Source organism: Neopelma chrysocephalum, unplaced genomic scaffold, assembly GCF_003984885.1.
Source record: "Neopelma chrysocephalum unplaced genomic scaffold, ASM398488v2 Primary Assembly neopelma1_103b, whole genome shotgun sequence".
In the NCBI taxonomy this organism is placed as follows: domain Eukaryota; kingdom Metazoa; phylum Chordata; class Aves; order Passeriformes; family Pipridae; genus Neopelma; species Neopelma chrysocephalum.
In genome coordinates, this window is record NW_020897767.1 from 1,011,934 (window position 1) to 1,019,271 (window position 7,338).

Below are 7,338 nucleotides of genomic sequence, written 5' to 3' on the forward strand. Positions count from 1 at the left end.
TTTCCCCCAAATCCTGTGCTGAGCTCCCACATTTTTGTGTCCATATTTAACATTTATCCCCCCGTGCCTGATGTTTAGCTTAGCTGAGCATTTTCCTGATTTTTGTAGCTCTTTCTGGACAGTGAGCTTATTTCTTTGTGGGAGCTGGTTACTCCTGAGCTTAAAAACATTCCCACATAAATTCTGAATTTATGAAGACAATGAAGAAAAATCAATGTTGTGGAAAACATCTCCTTTGGAGATCATTCCTTAGGAAGATGTTTTATGGTTTAGTCTTTAGTGATGCCTGTGTGGGGCTGAGGCTGCTGATCCGAGCAGGGAACATCAGATATCCCAGTGTTCCAGGAAGAGGAACATCCTCATCCCTATGGAAAAGCTCTTTCCATGCTCACTGTGGGATCTCAAAGGTGTTCCTGTCGCCTCCTCCCGTCCCCAAACCACCCCTGAGCTCTCCATGGTGCTGGGACAGTCCCCTCCAGCACCTCCCACCCTCCTCCCGAGGCTCTTTTTCCCTAATTCTCCGGGAATCCCACCCTGCTGAACCTAAAAATACAAATTCATTTTGCCCAACCCCCAGAACAGCTCCTGCTGCACAGCCACAATCCTTCTTTCCCTCTGGAATAAAAGTGAAAAAACCCACAAGTATTGGGGGTTTAGGGGTTATTTTGAATTTATTTTTAAGCCTGTCACCCCCAGAGCTGCTCCTCTAGCTCCAGATTCCCACGTCTCCAACACATCCCCTCTCCAGAATAGAAAATGTGTTTATTTTTCACTTCCAGAATAAAAGTATTTTATTCCAGAATAAAAAAATTTGGGCTGCAGCTGCACAAATCAGTTGAGATTTGGAAGGGGAAGATGATGTCCAGCCCCTGGAAAAGGTTTCTCCCTTTTCCCTCCTCTTCCCTTTGCTTTTTCCCCTCCAGTCTCCCAAAGTTCCCACCAGAGCTGGGGCAGTTCCTGAGCCTGCAAATACAGCTGGGGGGGTGGAAGTCCAGGGGTGAGCATTCCCAAAATATCCCTGCTGGAGCTGCAGGGGCTGGGCCACAGGCTGGGAGCAGAGCAGGGCAGTGATTGGCATCTCCATAATTAGCCCTTGATTAGACACTGAGGATTAACCTGGTTAATTAGCGGGGCACAGCCCTGCCCGTCAGGACAGGGATTAATATCCTGATGGGAGGGAAAACCATTCCTTGCACTTGGAGCTCCCAGTCCCCTTGTCCCTCTGTGCCCATCCCAAGATTCCCACAGCCTCCTCCCTCTGTCATTTGGATCTGGGAATCTTGTGGAAAGGGAAAATTGAAATCACCTCCTTCTGCCTTTTGAGTTTAATTTTTCTGTTCACTGCTGTGTTCCAGAATCGTGGAATGGTTTAGGTTGGAAAAGCCCCCAAAGTCCATCAGCACTGCCCAGGCCACCACTGACCCCTGTCCCCAAGTGCCACATCCACGTGGATTTTAAATCCCTCCAGGGATGGGGATCCACCCCTGCCCTGGGCAGGACAACCCTCCTTTTGGGGAATAAATCTCCCCAGTATCCAGCCTAAACCTCCCCTGGTGCAGCTTGAGCTCATTCCATCTCCATGGCAAAGCTCCAGGCAGTGCTGGTCCCAGTCTGACCCGAGGGAATACACTGGGAATCCCATCCCTGACATTACTGACCCTGCTCATGTGGCACTCAGGGGTTTTCTTCTGCTCCACTGCAGGAAAACCTCACCAAGAGAAGGTCTGTGGTGGGAGGAGATCCCTGGAATCCATCCACCCATCCATCCATCCATCCATCCCGGGGCTGGCTGGAGCCCCAGGGCAGCTCCCACACAGGCTCTCACCAACATCACCCCGGGAAAATCCCTTTCCAGGAGGGAATTGAAGGGAGCAGCCAAGCTTTCCACCCCCACCCAGTCACTCCACACCTCTCACTCTCTCATTCCCTGTTTCTCTCCTTCCCTGGGGTTAAACGTGGCTTTGGGACACATCCCAGACCCAGGACAGTGATTCCAGCTGGGAGCAGCTTTCCCAAGAGCTGCCACACCAGTATCCATTGCTTCCCAGGGGGATGCTGCATCCCTGGCTCCCAGTGACAGCTGGAGGGGAGTCCCAGCAGGAGATAAACCCATTTTTACTCCTGGAGCAAACACCACACAACAACTCCATCCAAAGTGGGAACAACCAGCGACAACCGGCTCCGGAAAAACGGCTTATTTTTCCCTTTTGATATTTGGACAGGCAGAGAAATGGTTTTATTGCTCTCTCAGCCTCAGGGAGGGTATAAAGTGCTTTCCCAGCCTGCTTAAAAATTCTCCTTTTGCAATCAAGGCTGGAGAACAACTCATTAATTTGTATCGAAGCTCTGGGAAGCTGCGATTTGGCTCCTGGGATAATTGAGTGGTTTTGTGCCTCGTGCTGCTTTTCCTGGTGATGGTTTAATTTGTGCCTTGATCCAAGGGAGGTGAGGGCTGGCTCAGCCATTCCCACTGATCCATGAAGCCACCACGGCTCCCTGAGCCCCCAGCACTGCCAGCAAAGGGCTTTCTCTTCAAACTCAAAGCGCATTTCCAGTCCTTCAAAAGGCACTTCATGCGAAACAATCGATGGGGGTGAAGCACAACAGTCACTGAGCTTTTCCTCTAAACTCGTGGAAAATCCCTGCTCCCATTGGAGAGACAAGGACAACCCTTCAGCCAAGCCAGGCAGAGGCTGGTGTAGATTTTCCTCCCACCACCAGCAGCATTTGGGGGCCAAAACACTCCTCTTAGCAAGGTCAGGCTTATTTTAACAACTTCTTCTCTCCTTTCCTATTTTTTTGGACATTAATAACCCAATTTATTATTATTTACCCAAATATATTTCCCTGTTGAGTTTCTGCTGCACCAGAGCAGTGCCAGCAGGAATTTCCCAACCCCCTGAGATTTAAGGCATTATTTTTCTCCCAGTTCACAAATTCCACAATTTCTTTGTCTGAATCTCCCCCACATCACACCCAGAGCTCAGCAAGGCTGGTTTGGGTCTCATGGCACCTCCCAGTATAATTAACACACTTAATTGGTTACTGCCCTTGATTTCAGGTGTTTCCTTGGCAACAGAGACAGAGACACCTCCAGAGTGAGCCCAGGATTGAAACCCCTGGGAGCTGCTGGTCCTGCAAATCTGGGAAGCTCCCAGCACCTGGAAGCAGCATCATCCCCATCCCTGCCCCAGGAAAGGTGTCCCTGCCCATGGCAGGAGCTGGGACTGGATGAGCTTTAAGGTCCCTCCCAACCCAAACCATTCCATGTATCTGACATGAATCAAAAATTAAACAATTATATCTGACATGAATCAAAAATTAAACAATTACACATGTGGTTCTTTAAAAAAAACCCATGAGTTTTAAAGCAAATAAACCTCACATAAAACCTGCACACAATATTTTAAACTACTCTGAGTTTTAATTCCACACTTTGATATTTAATTCATTGCATGTAGATGAAATGTTTCCCCCAGAAACAGCCTTTTTTTCTTGCTGAGATGTACAGAAATCTCCCTTTTTCCTGGAGTGCTGACTTGGTGTTTGTATGACAGCAACTCAAATGAAGTCAAAGCCAATTATTTTTCGTCTCAGGACCTCGAGCACACACAAAACATCATTTGCACACTGCAACACTTGAAAAAGCACAAGATGTGAGTGGAGAACAGGCTGGGAAAGAGTGTCAGACTCTTTGCATCAGTGACACGGGGGGGAGGTTCCTGCAAGCCCTGATTTCCCTGCTGGAATCACCAGAAAATCCTTTTCCCACGTTACCAAGAAATGGCAAATGAATCCAGAGGGTGGAAAACATGACCAGAGGCACTGGGAAAACCCAGCCCAGACCTGAGCAGCAGCAGCAGCAGCTCCAGGGGATCCTGCAGGATTTAGGGATTTCTCTGCTCAAATAAACCCCTCCAAATTCACAGAGCTGCAAATAAAATGTTCTAACCAGAACCAGCCAGGACTAGGCCCTGCAAACTGGGCTGGAGGGAAAACCCCTGAGAGCACAAAGATCCTCCACTCACAGACTCAATCCATTAAAAAATGGTGTGTCCTACCTGTCATCCCTTGCTGTGCTTCCAGGAGGACAAACTCTGCTCCAGCATCTCCTGGGACAGGCACAAACCCAGACCCAGCTCAGAGCTCTGGTTTGTCTAAGCCAGGCAGCAAATCCAGATCCAGTTTGGAGCTCTGGTTTATCTAAGCCAGGCTCATCTCAGAGCTCTGGTTTATCTAAACCAGGCACAAACCCAAGCCCAGCTCAGAGCTCTGGTTTATCTAAGCCAGACCCAGCTCAGAGCTCTGGTTTATCTAAGACAGGCAGCAAAGCCAGACCCAGCTGGGAGCTCTGGTTTACCTAAGCCAGGCCCAGCTCAGAGCTCTGGTTTATCAAAGCCAGACCCAGCTCAGAGCTCTGGTTTATCTAAACCAGGCAGCAAATCCAGACCCAGCTCCAAACTCTGGTTTATCTAAGCCAGGTAGCAAACCCAGACCCATCTCAGAGCTCTGGTTTATCAAAGTCAGGCTCATCTCAGAGCTCTGGTTTATCTAAGCCTGGCACACCTTGTTTCCCCCCTTCCCCAGGGCTCTCCCCCAGCCCAGGACACCTGGAGCTGATGAGCAGGAGGTGGGAAGGGCTGATCCTTGGAACCTGGTTCCATTTATTCCATCCACAACTCCCAAAGCAGGGGATCACTCCGTCCCATTAAAATAAACCCCCTCTCTCATTGCTTATCCATTTAAAAAGTGAGTGAGTGTCACGGCACAGGGAAAGGATTGGATGGCACTGGCAGATTAATGGGATTTTTAATTGTCCTTCTGAAAAAAAAACACCCTCAGCTGCTACTTTTTGAGGGGAAATGAGAGTTTTCCCCATTATCCCATGATCCAAGGCATCTGGGAAGATTAAAACAATGACTAATTGTTGATTATACATTGTCAGGTTGCACATCCTGATGTGTGGGACAGGAATTTGTTGGGATCAAACCGATAACGGGGGTTTTAAACCGGGTTTTCATTCCCAGGGATTTTTTGGCATTTTCACGCCGTGCATTTGAGCTTGGCAGGGAAATTTAGTGCAGCACATCTGCAGCAGCTGGGAGCTCTCCCACACAGCCTCTGGATTTATCCCTACGTGCCAGTGGGGTGTGTCCCACGTGGTTTTGGGAATCACCAGCAGATTGACTTCCCAGCTGCTCACAGATGGCACTTGGGAATGTGACTGATCCCAGAGCGACTCCCAGGCTGCTTTCCTTAAAATGGTGCTTCCCTCACTGTAGATTCCCCCAAAAACTGATGGAAACATAAATCAATTCAACACCAGGTGTTAATTATACCTTGGTTTGACAGAATCCCAGACTGGGTTGGGTTGGAAGGGACCTTAAAGCTCATCTTGTTCCATGGGCAGGGACACCTTCCATATCCCAGGTTGCTCCAACCTGGCCTTGGACACTTCCAGGGATCCAGGGGCAGCCACAGCTTCTCTGCCCAACCTGGGCCAGGGCCTCCCCACCCTCACAGCCAACAATTCCTTCCCAATATCCCATCTAAACCAATTTGAATACATTCCCCCTTGTCCTGTCCCTCCATGCCTTGTCCCCAGTCCCTCTCCAGCTCTCCTGGAGCACCTGCAAGGGGCTCTCAGGTCTCCCTGGATTGTTCTCTCCTCCAGGTGAGCCTCCCCAGCACATGGGGGATATTTTGGGATGTGAGCACACGTGGCCAGGGCATTCCAGCCTCTCATCCCCCAACACCCCAAGTCCTCCCCAGGGCTGCTCTCCCTGCAAACTGAACCAAACCCCACCAATCCATGGCATTGTTTTCCACACTTTCATTCTGGATTATTCCACTTTTTCTAACAAAGTGGAGGAGATCCAAGCTGTCAATACTTACACCCTGAGCCTGGAGGGCCCCGTGGTGGGGTATGAGCTCTGCTGACAGCAGGGATTCCCAGCTGGAGCCCGGGATGAAAGGGATCCTGGCACAATCCTGCCTCAGAATTAAAGGGAAAAGCTCCTCAAAACACCTGCCTGTTCTCTTCATTAAAGCTCCTCTGATGAGGGGCTCGGGGGAGCTGCTGAACACAGCTATTCCTCCACGTCTAAGCAGAATAAATAAATATTTATTCTACTCAGCCACCAAACGAGGGTGTATTTATAGCTAATTACCGGTGGAACGCACCCGGAATGGCTCCCAGAGTTTCCTCCACGCCCTGACTGACATGTTTTATAAATACCCCATTTCTCACATCCTCACATGAAGTGCTGGAGAAGCCCAAGCCTTGTTTTCGTTGCCCTGATCAAAACAAATTCTGATTATAACCAAAGTGAAATATAGAAAAAATTATATATGGAAAGAACTCAAAGCTGCAAGGTTTCTAAAATTTCCCTGGGGAGTTTCCCGGGATTTTACCAATCCCTGGGATTCCCAGGGTGTTTCCCATAGGGAAGTGGGGTGGGTGCAGGCAGTACCTGCCCATCCCCTCCCCTTCCCTCCCCTCTGCTGCTGCTCTCAGCAAGAGCAAACACGAGATGCTCTTAAATACCAAATTACACCTTGTTTAAACCAATCACAAAAACATTCCCTTTGATTTTTATTTTAAACCCGGATTTTTCCCTCCCTGGTGACGATTGGAGCTGTGAGAGCTCCAAGGGAAGGGGAGGAGGGAGGAGGGCTCAGTGCTGGGGGGGCTTTGTGGGGCCAGGGCAGCCCCTCCTCAGCTCCCAGCACTGCAGGTCTGCCCAGAAATCCCATTAACCACGTTAAATTCCCTCTTTTCCCCTGTCCTAGAGGTTTTCAAGGCACGTGCTACCTCCAGCATCCATCCAGTGTATCCTGAGCCTGGAGAGATGGGCTGTGCTCCAAGCTGGGAATGGGATGGCTTCCCACTGCCAGAGGGCAGGGATGGAGGGGATATTGGGAAGGAATTCCTGGCTGGGAGGGTGGGGAGGCCCTGGCACAGGTTGGGCAGAGAAGCTGTGGCTGCCCCTGGATCCCTGGAAGTGTCCAAGGCCAGGTTGGACGGGGCTTGGAGCAACCTGGGCTGGTGGAAGGTGTCCCTGCCCATGGCAGGGGGTGGCACTGGATGGGCTTTAAGGTCCCTTTCCACCCAAACCATTCCAGGATTCCATGGCTGTGTGGTTCCAGCCTGTTCCATCGGTGCCGGGAATGTGAGGCTGAGGGAGGGGAGAGGAGCTGGGCAGTGACAGAGCAATTCCTGCGATCTTAGAAATGGGATTTCTGGCCTTGGAAAAGAGCAGCGGTGGGAGCAGGGGCTGCCCGGAGCTGTCCTGCCGTGTCCTTGTCTGTCCCTGTGCCCGGATCCATGGCAGTCCC